The following is a 27,679-nucleotide window of genomic DNA, read 5'->3' as shown; positions in this document are numbered from 1 at the left end:
CTGCTATGACATGGGGACACCTCTTTTTCCCTTAGGGAGAGAGAGAGCCCGTAGAATGTCGAATTACTGGGTGAATGAGTAGTCTTTGGGGTACTGCAAGTCTGTGTCTTTATTGATGCTTTGATGCATCCTTGAGTGCTCGGTGCTTTTTAGCTGGGAGCTTTGGGGTTCTAACGTTTAACTGTCATTCATTCTTTGGGGCACTCCCCTGTTTTCGTGGACGTTTGTGAAGAAAAAGAATTTCAGGATGTATATTGTATACATTTCCCTGACATTAAATGAACCTATTGAAATTAGAAGAAAGAGCAAAGAAGTGGCAGATGGAATATAGTGCAGGAAGGTGTGTGGCCTTTTACCAGTTTGATAGCTGGTAAAATCACACACACAGACACCCCCAGGCAAAACCAGCTGCCAGAAATCTTTGAATATCTCTGAAAGGTGCTTACAGTCACATTAAAACAAAATCAAAAATTAAAATTAATCAAAATTAAAAGTCAATGACTAACCAGACATCCTTTTAGCTTTCAGATTTCTCAAATAAAATGTATTATCTCTATTTAACTGCTCTCTCTCTTCGGTTGTCCATCGAAATCTGATGACGACGTCCACTCCTTTAACGGTGAGATCTTTGATGACTATACAGTCCCATCCTGGACCCACAAGATCTATTGCAGGTGGGACATGTATATGTGGTAGTGGTGGCAACCATGGCTGCATTTCTCCTGGCTCTCTTCTGCTGTCTTCTGGTTGTTCTTTCCATCTCCAGAATATGAACCCCGTCCCTACACAGCTGTCGCCAAGTGGTACGGTCAGCAGCAACCTCCTCCAAGTCCTCGGGTCTGATCTTACACTTCCTTGAAGCATTCTTCATCTGATCCTTATAGCGCTTCTTCGGCCCTCCAGCTGAGCGTCAATCACGATGTAGCTGGCCGCATAACACTCTGCAGGGTAGCCGACATGGGAGCATCCTTATCACGTGCCCCAGTCACTGCAGCTGACACTGGGTGATCATGGCCTCAATACTCCTGCAGTTGGGTCTTTACAAGTATCTCAGTATGAGGCACCCACTCATGCCAGGTAATTCCCAGAATGCGCTGGAGGCATATTATGTGGAAGTGCTCCAAGGACTTGATGTGACGGCTGTAGGTTACCCAAGCTTCACAGCTTTCTGTTGCTGGAAAGGTCCTGGCTAAGGTGATGCTTCAGAGACGCATCAGCAACATCATCAAGTCAATGCTGCCTGAATCACAGTGTGGATTTAGGAAGAACAGGAGCACAATCGACACGACCTTCACAGCCCGGCAGCGTCAGGAAAAGTGCAGGGAGCAACATCAGGTCCTGTTTATGGCCTTTGTCGACCTCTCCAAAGCATTCAACACTGTGCAAGGAGAGCTCTTATGGGATGTCCTCCTCAGGTTTGGCTATCGCAATAAATTTTTTAACATCTTCCGCCTTTTTCACGATGGGATGACTGCTCGGGTAACCATAGGAGGTCAAGAGTCCGAGCCCTTCCTTGAATGCAAAGGGTGTGTGCTAGCGCCAGTGCTCTTTAACATCTTCCTCTTGTGTGTTACCAAGCTTCTCCACAACGAGATTGAAGACAGCAGCAGTGTGGCAGTGGACATCAGAATAAATGGCAACCTCTTTGACATCAGGAGGCTCCACGCAACCACCAAATTCCGTAGAGAGTGGTTCCTGGAGCTGCAGTACGCAGACGACTGTGCTGTTGCGTGCAACTATTTAACTGAACAACACTGAAGTCAGAATAGCAGTCGCCATGACAATGGCATTTAAGTGTTTTGCTTGTCAATAAAACTTTTCCCCGAAAAAAGTCATGCACCACTGCGGTAGTCTTGCTCTCTACATCTATACTTTTCTTGAAGTTATTGGAAGGACTGCTTACAATATTGATTACGGATTACAGGGTTGAAGTATGAAGGACTGAGATTTAACACGATTCCAGATCTAGTCTTCTGATTCTAATAGAGCACCAAACCAGATCAGGGTGCTGAATTTGCACTTAACCATCATGAAAGAAAGTGGTTTCAGGAGCTTGTTGCAGTGTCCTAGGTGATTTTCAAGGCGGTGCCAGGCTGCGATGTCCATCGTGCATAAATTTAGGGGCCAGATTAGGGTTTAAAGATAGGGACAAGGCGGCATTAGAGGTCGGGGCAGTTAAGGGTAGGAGCTGATGGGTGGATTCTAGGTTGGGGGCACTCTGTGGTCTAAGTCCAGTGATCCCTGGGAGCTGGGTCGGCAAGCGCCAAGGGCAAAGAATAGTGAACTATGTGGCCAAGGACCGTGATTGGGAGGCCCCAAGAACAAGCACTGGTGATCCCTCCAGGTCAATGAATTCTGGGGTCAGAGGTCCATGTCAATGAGCCCCAGCATCAGAGGTCCATGCAAGTCCAGAGGTCAAGTTCCCATGATCAGTGAGGTCTGGGGTCGAAACTGGAGGCTGAAGCTAAAGCTCAAAGCACCTGGGTAGCGCGTTCAATGTCTGTGAGTCCAGGCCAGGAGATGAAGGTTGGAGGCCCATAGATGGCCTGTCTAGTGGCTGGAGCCCTGTGAGTGGATGGCAGAGTGTGAAAGGGACTTGTCCAGCTGTTGTATTTTGTTTTGTTACTGTTGGTTTTGTTGATTTGCTGAATGTTGAGGGCATGCTATGTTGGCATCAGAATGTGTGGCAACACTTGCGGGCTGCCCCTCCACATATCGTTGTGTTGTGCTGATTGTTAACACAAGTATTTCACTGCACATTTGGATGTATATGTGATAAATAAATGAACTTGAATCTGATGGAAGAAGCAGGTACTCTCACAACATTTAAGCATCTAGACAATAACCTAAATTGACAATTAATATAGATTAGCCATGGTGGCTTAGTGGTTAGCACGATGCTATTACAGCTCAGCACGTTCCAGTGTTCAGAGTTCAATTCCGGCACTGTTCTGTAAGTAGTCGCTGTACATCCTCCCTGTGGAATGCTTTGGTTTTCCCTGGGTGCTCCAGCTTCCTCCCACAGTCCAAAGACGTATGGGTAGGTTAACTGGTCATTATAAAATTGTCCCATAATTTTATTGTTGGGTTACTGGAGTGGCATGGCTTGAAGGACTTACTCTGGGCTGCATCGCGAAATAAATAAATAAGTAGCTAAACAAGCAAGCAGAATGGCAGGCACATATATAGTGAGCCAAAGGGCTTATTTCTGCACAGTACAACTCTGACTCTATTCTAGTCAGCACATTATAGGACAGGTGCACTTGCATGATACAGAGTGTACAGGAGATTTATTAGGATGTAATTTTAGCTATGAAATTGGATAAGCTTGGGTTATTTTACATGGAACAGAGGAGGCTAAATAAAATTGAGAAGAATCTCAGAGTATACGTGAAGGATGCATTTCACATAATTGTGTGACCATAAACCAGGGGGTAGGAGAAAGTAATAGATAGGCGGATTGAGGGGAGATAAAATGGGGGTCTCAGAACTCACTGCTTGAAAGGATGATACAAAATTATTAAAGGATTATACAAATTTTTGAAAGGGATAGATAAGATAGAAGTAGGAAAGTTGTTTCCATTGGTAGGTGAGACTAGAACTAGGGGACATTGCCTCAAGATTCAGGGAAGAAGATTTAGGACCGAGATGAGGAGAAATTGCTTTTTTCCCCCAGAGAGTGGTGAATCTGTGGTATTCTCTGCCCAGGGAGGCAGTTGAGGCTTCCTCACTAAATATATTTAAGAAACAATTAGGTAGGTTTTTACATAGTAAAGGAATTAAGGGTTATGGGGAAAAGGCAGGTAGATGGAATTGAGTTTACGGACAGATCAGCCATGATCTTATTGAATAGCGGGGCAGGCTCGATAGGCCAGATGGCCTACTCCTGCTCCTATTTCTTATGTTCTTATGATGGAGGTAAAGGCCTTCAGGACACTTAAAAACTACTTGGATATGTACTTGAAGAGCTGTGACCTGCAGGGCTAGAGAAACAGTACTGCAATTAGGTTGGCTAACTCTTTGTCCAATAGCAGAGACGTGGGCTGAACTGTGGCCTTGTGTGTTGTAAGTTTTCAATGGTTCTGTAGGTCAGGCTTTAGAATATTGAAGTGCTCTCACTGAAGGGTCAGAGAAAAATTGGTAGATTACATGCTTTCCGTTTCCTATGTTTTCCCTGACTGGAGTGTGTAAAATTCAGTGTCAGCATAATAAACTACCAGTTACAACTGAGATGAGAAATTTCTTTCTTCAAAGGCTTGTGAATGCTTTGGACTGAGGATATGGAATGATCCAGCGTATTCAAGTCAATCAAGACATTCAGAGTTAAATTCTGGAATTCCTGTTTCAAAGTTATTGCAAAAGTACCTTTATAGTTTAAGCTGCAACAGCTCAAGATGGGAGTTTACCACTAAAAAAAAGGGAATTGGTAATAAAACTTAACCTTCTCAGAGATGCCTTTACCCATGAATGAGTGGGTGGAAAAGTGGATGTGATATCAAGAATCAGATACAATCCAAGATAATGGCAAAGGAGATTTGCAGAATCAGATAAGAATCTATATCAAAAGGAATATCACCTGTTCCCTTGTGCTTTTCCCACCATTCAATAAAATCACAGCTGACCTCTTATCTCAGTACCACTTTCCTGCACAAAACCTATATCCCTTGATCTTTTAGATACAAAAATAAATTTCTGCTTTGAACGTAGACCGTGGCCACCTGCTTGTTAATGCAAATGTCTAATCAGCCAATCAAGTGGCAGCAATTCAATACATAAAAGCAAGCAGGGTCAAGAGGTTCAGTTGTTGTTCAGACCAAACATCAGAATGAGGAAGAAATATGATCTAAGTGACTTTGACTGTGGAATGATTGTTGGCGTCAGATGGGGCAGTTTGAGTACCTCAAAAAATGCTGATCCCTTGGGATTTTCATGTGCACAAGTCTCTCGAGTTTACAGAGAATGGTGCGATAAACAAAAAATATCAGTTCTGTGGGCAAAAATACCCTGTTAATGAGAGAAGGCAGAGAAGAATGGCCAGACTAGTTCAAGCTCACAGGAAGGTGACAGTAACTCAAATAACTGTGAGTTACAACAGTGGTGTGCAGAAGAGCATCTCTGAATGCACAAGTGGATGAGTTATGACAGAGACTCACTCCTGTACCTAATAAATGTATACAGAGTGTATTATCCTTCCTTAGGTAGGAAAACCAGACTGGTACATAATATTCCATATTCAGATTCACCAGACTCTGCACTAAAGTGGAGCAAAGCATTTCTACTCCTGCAGTAAAGGCTAACTTACCATTTGTCTTCCTAGTTACTTGCAACATACCTGAAAATGGCTGAATGATTTGTGTACGAGGTCTGTCTGAACACAAAAATCTTTCAATCTTACACTGATTAAAAAAGACTAACTTCCTATCATTTCTACTGTATGGTTCACTGCTCCTCTGTACCCTTGTATTGTATCTCCTTGCAGCTCCCCAAATCCATTTACGATATTTACAGCGGCTCACAATTTATTGTCATCTATAACCTTGGATATGCTGTTCTCTTTCCTTCAAAGCATTTACACATATGTTCAACAACAGAAGCTTCAAAGCTGCACTTGCCAACCTACTGGAATACATTCTTTTTATTCCAACTATCTGTCAACCAATTACCAACCTCCAACCCCCGGTTACCTCCAATACCAGATGCTTTTAACAGCAGCTTTTTTGTATGAGCCCTTTTTAAATGTCCTATGGAAAGTCATATTGAATACAACTTACACAACTGGTTAGCAACTATATACAGCTTTCCCCCTTCCACCTTTTTAAATATTGCTTTAAAATTTAGCCCGATTTTCAAACTTATTTCTTTTAATCCCCAAAAGGGAGAGAAAAATTACAGGATATCCAATTTCTGATCAATTAAATCAGCCATATTTTAGATGCTTGAGAAATTCTGATTAAACATGAGAAATCTCATCGAGTCAGGTCTTGCATAAAAACTGTAGGAAAGCAACATTTAAACGAGTGACAGACCAGTAACCACCAGCACTGTACCCCAGTATGAAAAATGACAATATTTTGCCATACATTTACAAACTGGTACGTACAGCCTCAGGCAGCCCATCTTAGTACAGTGAACTGCAAGAACGGAGAGCACATTTACAATTCATAGCCGTCAGAAACTGTCAGCTTGTCAACAGCCACATGGGGCCAGGGCCAGAGGAGGAGGTGGAGGAATGTGGGCCTCCACTGCACTTTGCTAGGACGGAATCTGCATCGCACGGCAATGAGAGGGGCACACACACAATAATGGACTCTGATTAAAATGAGAATGCTCAAGACTAGAGATATAACAGAAAATGAGCACCTACAGAAAACCTGTAAAAAGCAACTGCAGCAAAGACTGACCTTGTAGGGAACACAGATCCCCACACCACGAGCGAAAAGCACTGAGAAAGAGCAAGATTAAGGGTACCGATAGAGGCCAAATATTAGATCCAAGTTTGATTTTTTACTAAAAGATGAAGAATGTCAAAGGAGCTTGGACAAATTGCATTTTCACCCTATGGTCATTCAGCCCCTACAATTTGTTCATCCATGCAATTATATCCAATTGACTAGTAACTCTTTACTCTTCATTATTCCTAGAAATTTGCTGAATGAATATTAATCTTGAAGACTCCTAATGAGTCCTCCAAAATGGAGGATGGTATTCCAGATATTCAACAATCCATGTGCGGAAAAAAAAAAGTTTCCCAATTTCACTCCTGTAATTTTGGACTTTGCCACCAGAGGAAATAGTATCTACTCGATCAATGGTTTGATATTTTAAGCTTTTTGATTACCTCTCAGGATGCCTTCTCACATTGAACTCCATTTTCCATTGCTTCCACTGCAATCTATTTTAGCTAGGATTAGTAATAGAGATAGACTAAAGAGATTGACATTGTACTCCTTGGAGAAGGCTAAGAGATTTGATTACTGTTTTCAAAATTGTGCCATTTCTAGATTTAAACATACTTCCAATGGTTAAAGAGTAGAAAACTTAAGGGAACTGATTTAAGGTAAAGAGCAGAAACAGAATGAGCAATTGGCATTTAGATGCTCTGAATTTGCCTCTGCCAACTTAACAAAGAAAGATTTTCAAAAGAAATTGGATCAATAGTTGGAAAAAATAACTAAGATAATGGAGGAAGAAACAAGAAATTAATTGAATTTCCTATGGAAGAATTAGGTTGACCCTTTGAACAAAGCAGGATCTACCAATGCTGTAGCATTCTTTAATTTTATGACCCTTTTAAAGCTCAATTCCATTTATACAACCTGCAACCGACTCTTCACCAAAAACAACTTCGGATATGAAACTTTTCATTCCTTGTCAAGTAATTACCCCTCACTGACATATCACAGCCAAATTCTCACCATCAACTGCTGCAGGTGAACCACTGATCAGAAAGGCGACCAGACCAGCCACATAAAATACTGCGATGACAGAGTAGCTCAGAGGCTAGGTATTCCTCAGCAAAGGACTGACTCACTCTGCCTGACAACCCAAAGCCTTTCCAGCAACCTCCATCCCTCCCTATTTGCCTAAATGAGCACAGATCTAATAATCATCTGCCAGGGGAAAGCAGCTGACTTGACTGGCACCCTATCAACACCGTAACCATTCATTCCTTCCAACCATTCCGCACTCTCTGCGTGTCATCCCCAAATCAACCCAAACCAAGTCAATGCATTAATAACTAACTTGAATGACAGAAAGCTACAGTCACTTAACTTGCTAATATAGATAGATCTGAAAGTCTGTTGTGAAGAGAAGGGAAGGCAGCTACAAAGATTAAGTGGGCATAGATCTAGAGTTGGAGTACAATATGTAAAAAATATGAAATTAATCAAGTTGGTAGGAAAAATGAAACAAGGACATTATCCAAATGGTGGAAGATTGCAGCCCTGAGAAGTTTTGGTGCCCTAAAGAATCATTTGCAAAAGGCTAGTACAGGCAAACCCTGTGTTACAGGGGTGGGGGGCTTTCCTAGAGAGTAGTGCACATCATGATCTTCTGTAACGTGAACCATATTATCTATGCATGCACAAAAAAAAAGGTGTTTATTTACTTCTCACCCCCACTACATAAAGAGTATTTTTAATTATATTATATGTAGTGGCTTGTGAGTTCCATAAAGACAAATTTATTATTAGCCAAATTGCCATAACATTGGGGGAGGGGGGTCACTTGTGTGCAGCTACAAGTAATTAAGTAATTAGGAAACTAATAATGTTTATTTCTTGGGGATTTGAACACAAAACAAAATCTCTCCACTTTGTGCTTGGGTTATAAAGGACAATGGTGAGATCATATCTGGAATACGAGGTCCAGTATTGAACATCTTACTTAGATGCAACTTACATAAAGTTTACAAGATTGATAGCTAGATTATACCTTACAAATAAAAGTTGGACATCCACAGGACTTTAGATGAATGAGGGAAAACTTGATTGAAACATAACATCCTGAAGAGTCTGTATGAGGTGGACCTGGAAAGGATGCTTCTTCCTGTAGAGAATCTAAAACAAGGTCACTAACAAATTAAAAGGGCCACTCAATGAATAAGGTGATTTTCTTTTTCTGAGGGTTGAGAGTCATTGGGCCTCTTTCTCACAAAGCACTGGAAGTAAAATTCTCCAATATTTCAAAGAGGTAAATAGAGAGATCAATGAAAGGTTACCAAGGCAAACAGGAATGAAGAATTGAAATTATGGTCTGATTAGACATGATTGTATTATAGGGCAGAGGAAGTCTGAGGGGCTGAGTTGCCAACTCCTACTAATTCCTTATGTTTGTTACCACCAATTTTATTTACTTTTGTTGTTTTTCCTCACAGTGGAATGTAGGAACCTAACACCAAAAGAAAACCAACCAGTGGAAAGGATGGGCAGTTTCAAGTTCCTGAGTATCAACATCTCTGAAGATCTGTCCTGAGCCCAACATATTGATGTAATTACAAAGGCGGCTATATTTCAGCTTGAGATTGAGGAGATTTGGTATGTCACCAAAGACTCTAGCAAATTTCTATAGGTGGACCATGAAGAGCATTCTAACTGGTTGCATCATCGTCTGGTATAGAGAGGCCACAGCACAGGATCAGAAAAAGTTGCACAAGGTTGTAAACTCAGCCAGCTCCATCACAGGCAACTTGCTTTCCCCACCATCAAGGCCATCTTCAAAAGGTTGTGTCCATTAAGGATCCTCACCACCCAGGATATGCCCTTTTCCTATTACTACTATTAGGGAGATGGTACAGGAGCCTGAAAACACTCAACATTTTAGGAATAGCTTCTTCCCGTCCGTCATCAGATTTCTGAACAGACAACAAACCCATGAACACTATCTCACTACTTTTTGCTTTTCTTTTTTCATTACTTAATTTTATAATATATTTCTTATTGTAATTTATAGTATATTTTATGTATTGTTACATTATGTACTGTTGTTGCAAAACAACAAATTTCACAACGTATGTCAGTGATAATAAACCTAATTCTGACTCCATATAAATAACAGACCCGTACTTGTTTGTCCTGGTCATGACCCCCTTGGTAAGACTTAGCTTCAACAGTCAAACAATTTCCTCTTGGTCTCCTTAGATCTATTCATTCAAGTTTCCTACCCTTCAACCAATGAAGTTTCTCTTACTGTACCATCCAAAACCTTCATGATTCTGAATACCGTTATCACATCTCTGAGCTGTCTCCACTCTGACAGCAAAACCAACACCTTCAGTCTATACACATAAATAATCCTTCTTAGAGCTATATTAGAAAGTGGACAAAACAGTGGAAATGGAGCAACAAACACAAAATGCTGGTGGAACTCAGCAGGTCAGGCAGCATCTAAGGAGAGGAATAAGCAGTCGATGCTTCAGACCGAGACCCTTCATCAGGAATGGAGTTCACTGTGAGAAAGCATGATGCTGTTCATTTATGACTAAAGGAAGAAAAGGCAAAATCTTTTATAAGTAGTGAAAAGCTAAGATGCTGCAAAGGACCATGACATTGTGGATTTCAATATACTCGTCACTAGATGTTGGTTCTCTCTACTCATCAATATTTACTCAAACGTTCAAGCACTCTGATCCCAATAATACAAGGTTAGAACAGAACTCTGTGGGACAGAAAACCTGCAGACCAACATACTTATCCCAACTCTCTGAACAAATAATCCAGTTCCATTACCTGCCTCTTCCCACTTAGTCCTGTAAATCTACCAATTCCCTTTCGAATATCACTGCTGAATCTGTTTCTGCCATCCTTGAAGGCAGTGCATTCCAGATCCTAACTTACTGTACAAAATAAAATTCACTTTTACCTTTGTTTTCTTTACAAATTAGCTTAAATCAACACACTCTGATTACCAACCGACATGCGTATGGAAACATTTTTTTTCTCTACTGTGCTTTAAATTCTGAACACATCCACTAATTCATTCCTTAAACGTTCTCTGCTCCAAGGAGAAACATGTTTTTTCCCCAAATGGAGCTGAGGTTTTATAGATGTACAAGATCATGATAGGTTCAGACAGGGCAAGTGAAGAGCAGCTGTCCTAATTAGTGAATGCTTGAACACTATCTCACTACTTTTTATTTCTATTTTTTTTTGCACTACTTATTTAATTTAACTATTTAATATAAATATATACTTACTGTAATTAAAAGTATTTTTTCCTCCATATTATCATGATTTGCATTGTACCGCTGCTGCAAACTTAACAAATTACACAACATACACGGGTGATATTTAACTTGATTCTGATTCTTCAAGGGATACAGATTCAAAGAAATGGACAAAGGACTGGAGTGTGGAAGGTAGGGGGATTAGGCAGTGATAAAATCTTTTATGGTCAGCCCACTGAAGGTCTGTGAACACAATGGAAAGTCAGAATCAAAAGGAACTAAACATTTCCTTTAAAGAAAATAATATTCAGGGAAAGATTGGGTGATTAATGGTAAAGGCAAGACTGATATACCAGGTCCACACATGGATGTGATGGTCTGAAAGTAATAGAAATTTGGATTCTAAATTCAATCCTTAATTTCAAGTATGAAGCAAATAAATGTCACAAAAATGGACTGGGCATTTTTTTTTTCCCTAGAGTGGTATCTCATACAAATTCCACATGCTTTCCCTAATCTCTTGCACGGACCTTCATCAGGGAATGGAAACAGAAAACATCTATTGATTATGCCCTATTGACCATGCCAGTAGCTTCTTCAAAAGCATCAGGTGGCTGAAACAAGCAGCGTTCAATCCTTCTCAATCAACACGATTTCTTCCTGATCAGCTCATTCTCATTCAATTGCTCAGATAGCAAATTCATCATCTCTTCACTAGCATTGATCTTTCAGACCGGCAGGCAGCGCAGTTCCACTCTCCTTTCTTAAACAATGAGACATCATTTTGAATCGACCAGCAAAACTCCCAACTCTGGACACCTTCCGAAATCACAATCCACTCTTCAGAAATTCTTTAGCATGGACAAGAAGTTCGAGAGTTTTTACTATCATTGTATATATACTTGTGACTCTAGTATCAAGAGAGCATTATAGTTTTGGAACTACAGTATCAACCTTCAACAGCCACATTTGCCCTCTCAGATAGATGCAAAATATCCTACAGCAATATGCCCTGAAATCAATATTACAGTTTTCAAAAAAAAATCAGCACATTTCCTCATATCTTAAAAAATTGTCTTAAATGTACTTAAAAACTGAGCCTCCTCAGCAGAGAATTCCAAAGATTTACTGGGTAAAGAAAAATCTCATTGCCCTAAATAGCCAATCTCATATGTTGAGACTGCAATCCGATTCTAGATATCAACCCTGGTAAGGCTTTTCGAAGAGATTATTCCTCATTCTTCCTGAGAACATCGCCAGATCTGCTTAATCACTCCTCATGCGACAAACGCATGCCCTCAGAAATCAATATGGTGAACCTTCACTCTACTACAAGTAAATCTTTGCTTGGGTTTAGGGATGGGGGGGGAAATTTTGACTAAACCAGGCTTGTTCACAATATTTCCAATGTGGTTTTATCAATACTCTGTAAAACTACAGTAAGGCACATCAACTCATACTTAACCTTTCTTGTAATAAAGATTTGTGTAGCATTTGTTTCTAACTGCACGTTGTACCTAGATGTTCAGAGATGTGTGTATGATGACACCAAAATGCTCTCAACTCCTTTCAATCCCTCACAATTAAAAAAATTTTTTTACTAAAGATTCCCCCCCTCAACATTTACCACATCCACCATCTTTCTGCAACCCCTCTGCACCCTCCTCATTACCCACATATCATCAAGTTCGGTATCAGCATAAGTTGTGTATTTGCAATCACAGGAAAGCATCTTGAAGTTCTGAAAGGTACTACTTGGATCGTGGCCTCTCAAACACCAAGAAGGATCAGGTTACCAGTTGTAAAGTGACCCAGAGGGCTCAGTTTTTTAACATGTATTTTCTGTGTTTAATCCTCTGAACCTCAGCCACCAGTGAGTCCACAACAGAAGTTATTAGGGCTGGACAGGCAGGGACAAGGTTTCAGGGGATAAGTTTTGGAGAAGGAGTTGAGGCTACTGGAAATTGAGGGGGAGGGGGGCAGGGCCGTGGGAGGAAGATAGGGCCAGGTCAGCGACGAGGAGGTGCAAGGGGGAGAATTATAGTGCCGTTTTGGAGTCTGGGGGGAGAAACGGAGTATAGGATTGTTCTGGGAGCAAAGGAGTTTATGAGACGATTTTGAGCAAGGAACAACAAGGTTGGGTGTGTGAGGAGGAAACAAGTTACAAGGTCAGGTAAAGAGGGAAAGAGAAGAGCGGATTACAAGTTTGTACATGGGGAGGGGAGGCAAGGAAAAGAAACCAGCTTTGAGGGGGAGGAGAAGCGAGAGGGCATGGATAGGGGACAAGGAATTGGAACGGGTTTTGGTGGTGGGGGGTGTAAGGTTGCCGCGGGGTCCGGTGCGAACATCCCTCCGGGGAGTAGAGAGGAGGCGGTAGGTCAGGCTCAGGAACCGGAGGCGGCCCGGGTGTTGGGGGGGGGGTGCAGCCCTGCTCGTCGATTCCACGGGATGAAAGCTGCGGCGGCAGCGGGATCGGGGTGGGCCGGCGGGGACGTGGGGAGGGGGGCGGTGTGCGGTATGAGCCGGGCCCGATGCCTTGCGCGCCATTCCCCGCCAGATCCAACGCCGGGGATGTGGGGGAGCGGCGGGAATGGATGGCCTGGATCCTCCTTCCTCTCTCCCCCTCCCCCCCTCCGCCACACACAGAGATACAGACACACACATATAACCGGGCGCCGGCTGACCGGGACGCCCCATTCCCCATAATTTTATGCGGGGGGAGGTTTTACCCTTCCCGGGAATCAGCGCGTCCCGGGAGGGGGAGCAGCCGTCCCTGGGTCTAACTGACTGAGGAGCGGGGACATGAGGGTGGTCGGGGGGGGTGAGGAAGAAGCGGCGACGGCGGCCGCTCGGCCCGGTTCTCATCCCCTCGCCCCTCCCGGGTCCCCGGTACTCACCGCCGCTCGCGCCGCCTCCATTCCCGCTCGCGCACCCCCTCCCGCGGCGCCGCTGCTGCTCCGCGTCACGTGACGCCCCGCGCTCCGGGTTTGCTTCACGCCGCTGCCAGACCCGGCTGGCTGAGCGCCGCTCGCTCCCGATCCCATCCATTGCTCTGCGCTCCGGCGAGTCTGGAAGGTTGGGAGGGGGTGGGTGGCGGCGGTGGCGAGCTGTCTATCATCACATGTATCTGGGGGACGGAGAGGCCACTCTCGCACCAATACTGGAAACCATTTTCCAGACAACCTCCTCGTCGCAGTTTTAAAGCGTCCACATTTGCAATTGGTAGCATAAAATTCTCTTGCGGGAAAATGCATATGGTGTTGGTGGGTGCGGTGCACATCCGCCAGAATTGTGCCAGGAGTTACAATTTAAATCATGTGCAGAGGTGCATAAGCGAGGTTCTTTGTTCCTAAATCGATTGCGGGTGTTGTAATCTAGGTATGCGAGGATGGTGGAATGAGAAGAGAGAGAGAGAAAATATTTCCTTTGATTCCGGGGGCACAATTCTCTTGCTCTTTCAGGGCTACTTTCTCTCACACAAAGGGTAGTGGAAGGCGAAAAACTTGGCCCCAGACCTCAGTGGGAGCTGGGGCGGGGGTGTTGTTTGTCATTACCAAGGTGGAGATTTTTGTTCGATAAACGATATGTAGGGGAATGGTGTCGTAGACGAGCCCGCATTTGATTGAGGCAAAGCAGCGGGGGGGGGGGGGGAGGAGCCGTTTCCGCATATTCCCAGGTTCCCAGATTTACAGTTTGCCCTCAGTGGATGGATAGACTAATATGGAATGAGATCAATGTGAGTGGGGAGATCTCTCAGCTTCTCTTTCCGCCGGTCTGTGCAGTCCCCAGATCCCCGAATTTTCCAAAATCCTCCGGCACTGTCTGCTCCTTAAAAGGCTGATGGCAGCAGGTCCGGTAGTAACTTTCAAAAAAAGGAGCTGGATAAATGAACGGGTGTGTGTGTGGTGTGGAGAGGGGCACATTTTATACAACTACTAAGATACCCAATCATTAAACCCCCGGAAGCACTTCAGCGGTGCTGAAGCGCTGACAGAGTGCGGTTACAACCGTGATACCATTCATTTACAGCCAAAGGTGTACCAGCCAACAGTGTGGTGGCGATTACCAAGTTAACTCGTCAGTGATAGTGATTAAAGGGTAAATATCGGCCAGGACGAGAGAGTAATTTGCTTTGAAATGGTGGGGGGAAGGACACGAGATCTTGGACCTTCCCGAGAAAGCAGACTTCATTCTGCACACTACACCCGGACAACGTCGGCCCCTCCCTGCTCAGAACTCTGTGCTGCAACCCATTTCCCCGCACTCACGCTTCGCCACAGTTAGAAATAATCGATTAATAAGGGCTGCGGAGAGAGCAACGTCGACTGTTTATTCATTTTCCACGGATGCTGCCTGACCTGCTGGGGGTCATTTTGCGCGCGTTGCTGTGGAAAGAGAAGGGAGGGTGGTTCGCAACGAACGATCTGCCGGAGGAACTCATGGAGGTGGGGGGGGGGCGTGCAAGCAGTACTGCTGAAGGAAAAAGGACTTGTCGACGTTTCGAGTTCCGATGCAGGGTTTCGACCCGGAACGTCGCTCATTTCTGTTCCCCTCAGCAGTGCATCTTCCTCCAGCAGATGGTTTGCTGCTCCAGATCCCATCCAGCATCTGCGCTCTCTGGAGTCGCCAGGGAAGGGAGCGGTTCCGACTGGGCGCAGCGGAAGAGACAGCACAAGAACGAGGGACTAACCGGCTTTCTTCGATGTTGTAGAAAACTTGAGCATGTCTGTAGACTTATCTCCACCCGTCTCTTCAGCCAGCTCCATCACGGGCACAGACCTCCCCATCATCGGCGCCTCCGGCAGGCGGCAACCCGCCACGAAAGGAACGTTCTCCCTTTCACCGGGGAGGAGGTACGGGACCCTCAAAACCCACAATCAACGTGTTAAGAAGAGCTCCTTTGCCCTCTGCAATCAGATTTCCGAACGGTCCACGAACCCATGCCTTTGCGCTAATTTGTCACTGAGAGTAATTTGTTGTACTTGCACACTTGGTCGTAAAACAACATATTTCCCGCCTTATTTTAGTGCCAATAAACCTGGTTCTGATTTGAATTCCGATTCTGATGATTGTGTATCTCCCAGTGCATTTGGATGGGGTCCGATGGGGAGGCCCGCCTAGAAGACTGAGATAAGGACACAGCAAGTGCCGGTATCTGCCTCGGATTCATTTATTTACCACAGCTATTTATTCTGTTTATTTATTTATTCTGGAGTGACAAACAAGGCGATGGAGTCAGCATCTGTGGACAGTCGGCGTCTCGAGTCCGAATGAAGAGACCATTTCCCGTTCGGCTGCTGCCCGACCAGGGTCCAGAATCAGAACAAAAGTACATCAGCTTGGGGCCCGAAGAGAATATTGAAACCACCAGCTGCTCTCGCCCGTATCTCCTCCATTTCCCGTCCAGCTGCCTTCACTACTTTCGGCAGCTGTAAAGACAGCAATAAGGTTCTCCTTGCCCTCAAGTTCCACCCCACGGGCGTCCGCAATCAGCGCATTGTTCTCTGTAACTTCTGTCACCCCGAGAGGGATCCAACATCTCCCCCGCCTCTCCACTTTCCATAAAGACGGCGCTCTCCGTGACTCCCTTGTCCACTCGTCCCTCCCCACGAATCTACCCTTTGCAAGCGGGGCAAGCGCCACATCTGCCCATACACCTCCCTCCCTCGCCACCAACTCAGGGCCCATAGCAGCCCTTCCAGGTGAGGCGACATTTCACCTGCGGGGGTCCGGTGCCCCTATGGCGGCCTCCTCTACATCGGTGAGACCGGACGCAGATCTGTCGAGCACCTTCGGTCCGTCCACCGCAAAAGACAGGATCACCTATTCCAATTCGACTTCCCGTTCCCATTCCGACATGTCGGTCCATGGCCTCCTCTACCGCCAGGATGAAGCCGAACTCAGGCTGAACGAGAATCACTACATACAGCGTCTGGATAGCCTCCAACCTGATGGCGTGAGCGTGGATTTTTCCAACTTCTGCTAATTTGTCCTTCCTCCCTGCGCTCTTTTTCTAGCGCGTGGCCAAGTGGTTAAGGCGTTCGACCAGCCTGAAGGTCACTAGTTCGAGCCCCAGCCGAGGCAGCGTGTTCTGTCCCTGAGCAAGGCACTTAACCACACATTGCCCTGCGACGACACCGGTGCCAAGCTGTATGGGTCCTAATGCCCTTCCCTTGGACAACATTGGTGTCGTAGAGAGGGGAGACTTGCAGCATGGGCAACTGCCGGTCTTCCATACAACCTTGCCCAGGCCTGCGCCCTGGAGAGTGAAGACTTTCCGGGCGCAGATCCATGGTCTCGCAAGACTAACAGATGCCTCCTATTCTGGTTACCCTCTCGCTCCTCTTCTGGCCTCTGAATCACTCCCCTCCTCCTTCCCTTTCTTCCATCGTCCACTGCCCTCTCCTATTAGATTCCCTCTTCTTCAGCCCTTTACCTGCTCCACCTATCCCCTCCCAGCTTCTCACTTCATCCCCCTTTCCCCACCCACCCACTTCTCTCTCGCTTGTTCTCGCCTAACCCCTCCCAGCTTGCACACCTTCCCCTACCCTACCCCCTTCTTATTCTGGCTTTTGCCGCCTTCCTCACCAGTCCTGACGAAGGGTCTCAGCCCAAAACTTTGACTATTCAATTCTCTCCATAGACGCTGCCTGACTCACTTGAGTCCCACCAGCTTTGTTTGTGTGTGTGTGTGTGTGTGTGTCACTGTGGAAGGATTCCACTGGTTAATTGCTCCAGGGTGGACTGAACAGCACCCATCCGTCCTGGTGTGAGAACTGTCAGCAACAATCCTTTTTAAAATGGGCTCTTCACCTCAATTTTAACAGAGGGGAAGAGAATTCCAGGGGACGACAACTGCAGGAGACAGTGCTGTTATATTTACAGCGGGGGGGGGGAGGAGTGCAAAAAGGGGAAAGAGGTGAACAATCACAGAAAGGTTATGACTCAGGAGACGATTCAACCCATTGTCCCTGGCAAGAAATAGGAAGCAGAATTAAATGTCTACAACTGGTGTAAATAATAAGCAGATTCCTATTTAGAGGTTTAGAACTATCTACTTGCTTTTGTATTATGCATCTCTAGAAGGGCTAAGGGTCTGTATGCTTTTTCTGCAGAAAAAAACCACACTTTCTATAAACATGAATCATTAACATCAAAGGTTTCTATACATAAACACTTTAGATTTCTTCTTCCTGCACAGTCTCTTCAGAGCAGTACCATTTATATCAACTCTCATTATTCTTCCTACTGAAATATGTTACTGAACACCTGTCTGGATTAAATTTTGTCTGTCGTGTGTGAATCCATTTCATTCACAAGCAGTGGCTTTACCTTCCATTCACTCTGCCTGCTCTTTAAGCTGCCAGGATAAAGCAGCCAGTGTGATCAAAAACCCTACACCACCCCCAGACGTTCTCTCTTCTCTCTCCTCCCATTGAACTTGACCCTGAAATCACAAACCGCCGGGCTCAGGAGCAGGTTCTGTCCTGCAGTTATAATATGATTGAACACCACTTTATACCACACCATATGGTGGACTCTCGACCTCAAAATCTACCTTGTCCTGGCCTTGCACCTTATTCTCTGCCTGCACTGCACTTTCTCAGTAACTGTCGCAGTCTTGCTACCTCAAAGCACTGATGAGATGAAATGATCTGAATGCAGAACAATTTTTTTACTGTATGACTGACAATAATAAGCCAATTTATCCTATCTATGCCACATTGAAATTCATAGCGCTGTGTAAAAGCCTTGGGCACATATATACAGCTAGGGTGCCCAAGACTTTTTCACAGTACTGTAGTAATTTTATGTATTGCATTGTACTGCTGCTGCAAAAACAAACAACTTTCAGGACGTATGTGAGTGATGATGAACCTGATTTTGATTTGGGTGTCTATTGTGGACTGAGAGTGGGAAGGGGACAGGGAGAGGAAAATCATGGTTGAAAAAAGGGGAAGGGAGCAGGAAGCACCAGAGAGACGTTCTGTAATGATCTATAAACCAATAGTTTGGAATCAAATTACCTTGTCTGGTGTATCAGGTGGGTACGTCTGCACCCGCACCAACTCCCCCCCCCCACCAACCCCAGCACTCCTTCTCTGCCATCTGCCCCACATCCCTCCTGCAGCACTCCACCCTCGCCATTCCCAACATCTTTTGCTCCTGCCAGATTTACAAACTCGCTCTCCGCTACTGTATTAACATTGGTAGTATTCCAATTTGTTCTGAATCTCATTCAAATATGCAACTTGTTAGTCTTCTTTAAACTATTTCCATGAAACATCAGCTAGATGGACTGCGGCTTGATTGTGCTAAAGCGCACTGGTCCCAATTAATTGGAATCCACAAATAAATTAACAAATAATAGGTTGCATTTATGACTCAACTTAAAAAGTAAACATTAAAATGCTACTAGCGCTTCATGGGTGATGAGACCTGGGTGGTGGCAGGATGTACAGTAGTCTTAAGGCCTGGAGGAAGAAGCTGTTTCCCCTCCTAACAGTTCTTGACTGAATGCTACAGTACCTCCTGACTGATGGTAGGTGGTCGAAGAGATTATTGGAAAGATGGGAGAGATCTCTGATAATGCTAAAGGTGCTGCATATGCAGCTCTCTAGGTCAATATCTCTGATGGGTGGAAGAGGGACCCCCATGATCCCCTCAGCAGCCCTTGCAGTCCTTTGTGGGGGCTTGTGGTCAAACGCCCTGCAACTCCTGTACCAGACAATGATGGGATGGTCAGGCCACGCTCAATGGTGCTCCGTTAAATGGAGGAGCTGGGGGGGAAATAGAGGGGAAACCTCACTCACCTCATCTCCTCAGGCAGTGGAGATGCTGCTGTGCTTTCTTGACCAAAGAGATGGTGTTGATGGACCAGCTGAGGTTGTCCATTACGTGCACTCCCGGAAACTTGGTGCTCCTAACGCTCTCCACGGAGGAGCCGTTTACGTGTGGTGAGGAATGGTCAGCCCAAGCCTTCCTAAAGCCCACAATCATCTTTCTGGTCTTGTCCACATTGAGACTCAAGTTGTTGAGCTCACACCGTTCTACCTCCTCTTTGTACGCCATCTCATCATCGTCATTGATGAGGCCAACCATCGGTGTCAGATCTTAACGAGATCTTCAGATTTTAACAAGCAGCCACCAACTTGAAACATTTCTCTCCACAGATGCTGCTGACCTGCTGAGCATCCCCAATATCAGATATTTCAACTCCGGCAGCAATTTGCTTTTGGAAAGGTGCCACAGGTATGGTGGAGTGTGTTAATGAGGGAGGGTCTCAGAATAAGGGGTAGACTATTCAGGGCTGAGATGTCAAGAGGTTTTTCACTCAGAGAGTGATTAACCTTTGAAATTTCTCCCCCAAGGGCATTGGATGCTCAGACACTGTTCACACAGAAGGGAGATCAGTGAACATTGGACAGTACAGCACAGAAACAGGCCTTTCTGCCCCCACGGTTGTGCCAAGCTAATTAAACTAGTAATTAAAATCCTAACTAAATGTCCAAATCTCTCCATTCGTTGTGTAATTATGTGCCTAATCTTAAATGGCTCTGTTATCTTTGCCTCCCCGGCAGCACTTTCCTGACTACCACCACTATCTGTGTAAAAAAAACTTGCCCCACACAGCTCCTTTGAATTATTCCTCCCCCCACCCCACCTCAGATGCATGCCCCCTAGTAATAGACATTTCAACCCAGAGGAAAAGACGTTGGCTCTCCAGACAATAGACAATAGGTGCAGGAGTAGGCCATTCAGCCCTTCGAGCCAGCACCACCATTCACTGTGATCATGGCTGATCATTCACAATCAGTACCCTTTTCCTGCCTTCTCCCCTTATCCCTTCACTCCACTATCTTTAAGAGCTCTATCTAACTCTTTTTTGAAAGAATCCAAAGAATTGGCCTCCACTGCCTTCTGAGGCAGAGCATTCCACAGAACCACAACCCTCTGCGTGAAAAAGTTTTTCCTCAACTCCTTTCTAAATTGTCTACCCCTTATTCTTAAACTGTGGCCTCTGGTTCCAGATTCCCCCAACATCAGGAACATGTTTCCTGCCTCTATCATGTCCAATCCCTTAATAATCTTATATGTTTCAGTCAGATCCCCTCTCATCCTTCTAAATTCCAGTGTATACAACCCCAGTCACTCCAATCTTTCAACATATGACAGTCTATCTATAGATCTATCTATCTACAGTCTCTCTATTCTATCTGTTCCCTCTATCAGGTCATGTCCTTCGCCTCTGCAGCTCCAGAGAAAACAACCCAAGTTGGTCCAACTTCTCCTTACAGCAAATGCCCTCTAATCCAGAGATCTGGCAAACCTTGGTAAACAGGCTTCTGGATGTTAAGAGGATCGATGGATTTGAGGATAAAGGCAGGAAATCAATGCCAAAGTTGGAAGAATAGCCATGCTCAAGGTCCCCCACCTCCAGGCCATGTCCACTTCTGATTACTACCATTGGGCAGGAGATACAGGAGCCTTCAGTCCCACACCACTAGTTTCAAAACTACCTTCAACCTCAGGTTCCTAAACCAGCGTTGATCATTTCACTCACCTCAGCTCCAATCCACAACTTATGGATTCATTTTCGAGGACTCCAAAACTCACGCTCTCAGTATTATTTATCTTTTTATTTGTAGTCAGTCTCCTTTTGTGCATTGGTTGTTTGTCAGTCTTTCTTCCTTTGTCGGTTTTTCATTAATCCTATTTTGTTTTTCTTTATTTTTACTGTGAATGCCTGCGAGAAAATGAGTCTCAATGTCGAATGTGCCGGCATATATGGACTTCGATAATAAATTTACTTTGAATGATCTTGAATGTACACTGCAGCAGGTTCAAAGGGCCAAATGGCCTGCACCCACTTCTAATAGATTTGTTGGGCCCAGAGTTAGAGAAATGGGGGTGTTTGGTGATGTAACTGGTGGAAGGGATGGGATGTTTCCCCAGCTGTCAATGATGAGTTGAGTAAAACTGGGAGGAGAAAGAGGCCAGCCTTGAGGGAATGAAGAAAAATCTGAGGTTGAGGTGCTACACATCATGGGGATGAAGCCTTCCCAACTACTGAGCACAGCTACATGAAGCACTGTCGTAGGAAAGCAACATCCATCATCAGAGATCCTACCACCCAGGACAGGCTTTTTTCTCGCTGCTGCCGTCAGGTAGAAGGTACAAGAGCCTCAGGACTCGCACGACCAGGCTTGAGGAGCAGTTACTACCCCTCAACCATCAGACCCTTGGACAAAAGGGGATAACTACACTCAATTTGACCATCCATTGAGATTTTCCCACATCCAATGATCTCCCTTTAAGGACTCGTTATCTCATGTCCTCATTATTTATTGCTACTTATTTATATTTGCATTTGCACAGTTTGTTATCTTCTGCCCTCCGGTTGACCTTTCATCGATCTTGTTATAGCTACTATCCTATAGATTTGCTGAGTAGGCCCTCAGGAAAATCAATCTCAGGATTGCGTATGTGATAGTAAAATTTACTTTGGAAGAGGTGGCAAAGAGCAGGAAGGTGAAGCAATGGAGAAGTCGGAATATAAAGTTGAATCCTTTTGATTTATTTCGAGATGCAGCATTATAACAAGGCCTTCTGGCTCAATGAGCCTGCAATACCCAATTACACCAATTAACCTTTACGACGTTGGAGCATTTGTAGGAAACCCACACGGTCATGGGGAGAATGTACAAACTCCTTACAGACCATGGCAGGAATTGAACCTGGGTCGCTGGCACTGTGGTAGCCTTACCCTACTGTGCTGCGCACATTGTGCCCTAAAATCAGCGATGGGTCTATGGGAAGAGCAGGCCTGGGTGAAAGGGACACTCGTTATGAAACAGGGAGGCCATCCAGGCTGTGTGGGAATAGTCAGGTCTGGAGATAACGATGCTCTGGATGCTGAGGCAGAGAGTGAGAGATGGGTGACCGAGGGTCAAACCGGAGAAGTATGCGTTTGGAAACTCTCAGAACCATTCGCAGTCTCCGCCGATGCAGAGGGTGAGTACCAGCTGCACTGGGAGAATTCCTGACCGAGCCCAGCAGGTCCGATGCAGAGGTCTGAAGGTCCAGGACCAAAGTCAGTGAGTCTGGAGGTAAAGGCCTGAGGGGTGAGTCTGCGAGGTCGGGCCGGAACTGAAGGTTCAAGGCCCAATGCATGTGAATTTGAAGGTTTGGGGCCAAGGCCTAGAGGCCCAGAGGCAGCCTGCCCTGGGGTTGGAGGTCTGGGTATGTGTCTGAGGAGATGGGGGTGGGAAAGGAGCCTGCTTTGCTGCTGTTGTCTTGGTTTGTTTTGCTGTTGTTGCTGCCTGTATTGTGCTGCTGAACATTGTGGGCATGACAAGTTGGTGCCGGAACGCGAGGTGCCACTTGCGGGCTGCCCCCAGCACACCCTTGGCTGTGTTGGTTGTTAACCCAAATGATGCGTTTCACTGCATGTTTCACTGTATGTGGTAAATCTGAATCTGAATCTATACCATGATGACATCTGGTTAGGCCACATCTGGAGGGCCAAGACCATTTTGGATCCTGTACCACAGGGAGCTCAGAGTGCCCATCATGAGAAATGCCCCAGTGAGAATCCCTAACTCCCTCCCAAAGAGCTCTGAAAATTGGAATCAACAGCTTTCCAACAAGCAGGTGGTTTTTTAACCCAGTGAGCATTTTTAAATGGTGTCAAAGAGCAAGATGAGGCCTGACCTGAATGAAAGGCAAAAGAGGATGTTGGTGAGGCAACATCTGGAGTGGTATGCACAGGTTTAGTCCCATTACCCAAGAGGGGATATAATCGTACTGGAGACAATCCAGAGGAGATGCACCAGGCTAATTCCTGGGATGAAAGGGTTGTCCTACCAAGAGAGTTTAAAAGAACAAAGATAGATCTTAGTGAAACATGTAAGATCATCAGAGGGCATTGAGATGTATTCGTTAGTGGGAGAGCCTCAAATATGGGGACATAGTTTCAAGATAAGAGGAATATTATTTACAACTGAGGTGGATATGAATTTTTTCTTGCAGAGGGTGATGACTCTCTTGAATTCTCTGCCAGAGGTGTGTGGAGGTTAGCTTGTTCAGTGTTTAAAGTGATCAGTTTTTGTAAGGTAGGGGGATCGAGGGTGATGGGGAGCTGGCATGGAGCAGGAACTGAGTGAGGCCTGCGGTAGATCAGGCCTGATCATATTGAAGGTTGGGTAGGTCTGAAGGGCCCCATGGCCTAGTCCTGCTCTTGATCTGTTACGTTGTTATGAGGCTTGAGGGGCTGCATTGATCCTCTTCAGAAAGTTAGGACCACCCTCTTTGTCACAGCAGTGTTGGGAAATTCACTTGGAATCTAATATTGGGCACCAAGTCGGTCATGGGGTTCAGTCCAAGAATCTGAGGGTTCACTCCAGAAAGACCCCGACGTTGGAATGCAGGAAATAGAAGCAGGAGAATGACATTTGTCCCTACTGGTCTGTTATGCTGTGACTGCCCTTTGACCTCATCTCCTGGTCCAGTAGCCCTTCCTCCCCCCCACCCCCCAACGGTCCAAAAGTCTTCCCTTCTCTCAGTCTGGAATAGAAACTAGATCACTGATCCACACAGCGCCCACTGAGGAGATCTGGTATGCCGCCACCGAAGACTAGCAAATGTCTACAGATGCCCCGTGGAGAGCATTCCGGCTGGTTTACAGCACTGCTTGGTGTGGAGGCTCCGATGCACAGCATCGAAAAAAAAAGCTGCAGAGATCAGTCGACTCCATCATGGGCACTGGCCACACTTCGTCAAGAAGTACGGCCCAAGGAGGCAGTGTCCATCCGCGACATGCCCTCTCCCCATTGCTACCATCAAGGGGGTGGTACAGGAACCCAAAGGCACACACTTTATGTTTTGACGAAGGGTCTCAGCCCGAAACGTCGACTGTACCTCTTCCTAGAGATGCTGCCTGGCCTATTGCGTTCACCAGCAACTTTGATGTGTGTTGCTTATGTTTTAAGAAGAGCTTCTTCCCCCTCTGTAATCAGGCTGAATTCCACCTTACTATTCTGCTATTTTTGTACACTACTTATTTATCTAAAAAAATCTATTTCTTACTGTAACAAAGACATACATACAGAAAAAGGCCGGTAATACCATGAACGATCGCACCCACCCTGCTCAAAGATTGTTTGTCCCACGTCCATCAGGGAGAAGGCCACTTAGCATCCACTGCAGGACCACCAGACTCAAAAAACAGTTACTTTCCCCAAGCAGTAAAGCTGATCAACACCTCCAGTCACTAATCCATTCCACCACAACTTTATCATTTCCTGTCAGAATCACTTTAGGTACAGACACTCCCGTGCCTAGTGTCACCTCATGTACATACTATCAATCTATGTATATAAACTACCTTCTCTATATTTATTGTGTTTTTTATTATTGTTCTTTGTCTTATTATGTTTTTTTGTGCTGCATCGAATCCAGAGTAACAATTATTTTGTTCTCCTTTACACTTGCATACTGGAAATGACATTAAACATTCTCGCAACTTGAATCTAGTTCATTTTTTAATGTATGGCACTGTACTGCTCTCACAGAACAAAACACATTTCCCGACATATGTCCCTGATAATAAACCTGATTCTGATTCTGTTCAGCTTCTACACAACACAAGTTCTGTTTTTTTGCCAGGAAGGAGGACACTGATGATTAGTTCCAAGTGGAATTGGATCTCGGACCGTGTGCCTGACCTCTTCCCGCCAGCTAATGTCACGCTACGCACATTTCTGCACCTACTGACCTCATCCGGAGCGGTGGCTCCGTGCTGTGACTGTCCTTGAGCTGCCTCAGCAGGACAGAGAACAGAGAACACAGAATGGTAGAGCACAGTGCTGGCCCTTCGGCCCACAATGTTGTGCTATCCGATATAAACCTAGTCCGCAATCAATCTAACCTTTCCCTCCTACACAGCCTTCACCTCTTCATTTTTCTTACACCCATGTGTCTAACCTAGAGTCTCTTAAACGCCCCTAATGTATCTGTCTCTACCACAACCCCAGCAGTGAGCTCCATGCACCCACCACTCTGTGTCAAAAAACACCTACCCGAATCTTTTCTCCACTCACTCTAAATGGAAGCCCTTTGATATTGGCCATTGCTGCCCTGTCTACCTATTCCTCTTGCAACCTTATACAACTCCATCAAGTTGCCTCTCACCTTCCTTCTCTCCAAAATCCGCTCAAACTTTTCTCAAAATACACTGTCTAATCTGGGCAGCATCCTGATGAATCTCTATGCACCCTCTATAAAGCTTCCACATCCTTCCTGTAATGAGGCGACCAGAATGGAATGCAAAGTTCTAAATGTGGCACAGTAGGCAGCATCCACGCTTTTCTTCAGCATTTTCTGTCTGTTATTTTACCAGGCCGAGTTGCCAGCTCGACGCTCAACCCAGTACAGGTGGAAAGCGTGCAAGGGGCCGGCCGGATTCGAACCCAGGACCACTCGCCTCGAAGTCTGGTGTGGATGCCACTATGCCAGCAACCGGCTAAGTGTAGTCTAACCAGACGTGAAGCATTACCTCGTAACTCTTGGACTCAATCCACTGACTAATGGAGGTAACCACACCACACGCCTTTTTAACCACCCTGTCAACTTGCACGGCAACTTTGAAGGATCTGTGGACTTGGACCCCAAGATCCCTCTGTTCCCCCACACTGCTATTCCTTCCAGGGACAACCAGGAGGAGTCAGCTGATCCTATGTGTATGTAGAGCCAGTGCCCCACTTCAGGACATGGCTGGCCATTCAGGGAGGAAGAGGGACTCGCACCGAGACAGTCCTCAGCAATAAGACAGCTCTTCTCACCCTCTTCAATGAACAAAGTGTTCGCAGGATCGGATACACAAGGTGGTGTTTCCGTGGGGATCGATTAGTTTATCAAATTGCACTATTAGTATCACATGAACCAAGATGCAGTGAAAAGTTTGTCTTACTGTTCACACAGACTGTATCATTCACAGTGCACTGAAGTAGAACGAGGTGTATGAGATGATGATAGTCATTGATCGTGTGGATAGCCAGAGGCTTTTTCCCAGGGTTGAAATGGCTAACACGAGGGGGCAGGTCTCGAGGTCAGGTGCTTGGAAGTAGGTACAAGGGGGATGTCAGAGGTAAGTTTTTCACACTGAGAGTAGTGGGTGTGTGGAATGCACTGCCAGCGATGGTGATGGAGGCGGATACAATAGGGTCTTTAAGAGACTCTTAGGTACATGGAGCTTAGAATAATAGAAGGCTATGCAGTAGGGAAATTCTAGGCAGCTTCTAGAGAAGGTTACATGGTCAGCACAACATTGTGGGCCGAAGGGCCAGTAATGTTTCATAGATTTTGACGTTCAAAGGCGGAACAACAACAATACAGAATAAAGAGCAGTTGTACACTTGTGTCTGGATTGGTCTCTCTATGGAGATCAAGGTCATAGTGACTCTCAGCCTCCTCACCACGGGCTCTTTCCCACACACCTCTGACTTGACTCCAATTTGCCACTCATGAGAGGTTGCCAGCTCCATACAGAGGAATAATCTCACTTGGTCTGATGCGTGTGGTGTAACCAGCACCAGTGATTGCTTCCCACCAGTACCGGCAGCCGACGGCCCCTGTACTGAATCCCCCAGCACATGATCACCAGAAGGATTTTCCCACTGGGGAAGGCATCCATGTCTCTCCAGAGGGGGAAACAGAGCTAGGTCATCTGACGAAGGGTCTTCGACTTGAAACATTGATACAGTTTCTATCTGCACGGACGCTGCCTGACCTACCGAGTGTTTCCAGCACTTTCACCTTTATTTCAGAGTTCCATCGTTTTTTTGCCGAGGGAGTCAGCACTGCCGGTGGCTGAACTCTGAGGGGTGGATCCTAGGGAGGAAGCACTGCACTCTGCTTCCCTGAACCCTCGCACCAGTGGGCCCTCCATTCACAGATACAGAGATGCCCAGACACAAGGAGAGAAGTAGAAACCATTCGAGCATCCCGCTGGGT

General features: G+C 45.5%; 1 protein-coding gene across 3 annotated transcripts in view; it reads right to left on the bottom strand.

Moving 5' to 3' along the window:
* tcf20 (transcription factor 20) overlaps positions 1-13,659 on the bottom strand; it is a 72,636-nt gene extending 58,977 nt beyond the window's left edge. For 2 of the 3 annotated variants that reach the window (XM_063062623.1, XM_063062625.1), the window contains exon 1: positions 13,564-13,609. The gene's annotated coding sequence lies outside the window, so the exon portion shown is untranslated. Of the gene's footprint in view, positions 1-13,563 lie in introns of all 3 variants that reach the window. The other variant, XM_063062624.1, reaches the window with a different exon arrangement.
* Between the last annotated feature and the right edge of the window lie 14,020 nt (positions 13,660-27,679).

This window comes from Mobula hypostoma, chromosome 11 (genome assembly GCF_963921235.1).
Source record: "Mobula hypostoma chromosome 11, sMobHyp1.1, whole genome shotgun sequence".
In the NCBI taxonomy this organism is placed as follows: domain Eukaryota; kingdom Metazoa; phylum Chordata; class Chondrichthyes; order Myliobatiformes; family Myliobatidae; genus Mobula; species Mobula hypostoma.
The sequence above is the reverse complement of the archived record's forward strand: the minus strand, read 5'-3'. Positions and strand labels throughout refer to the sequence as shown.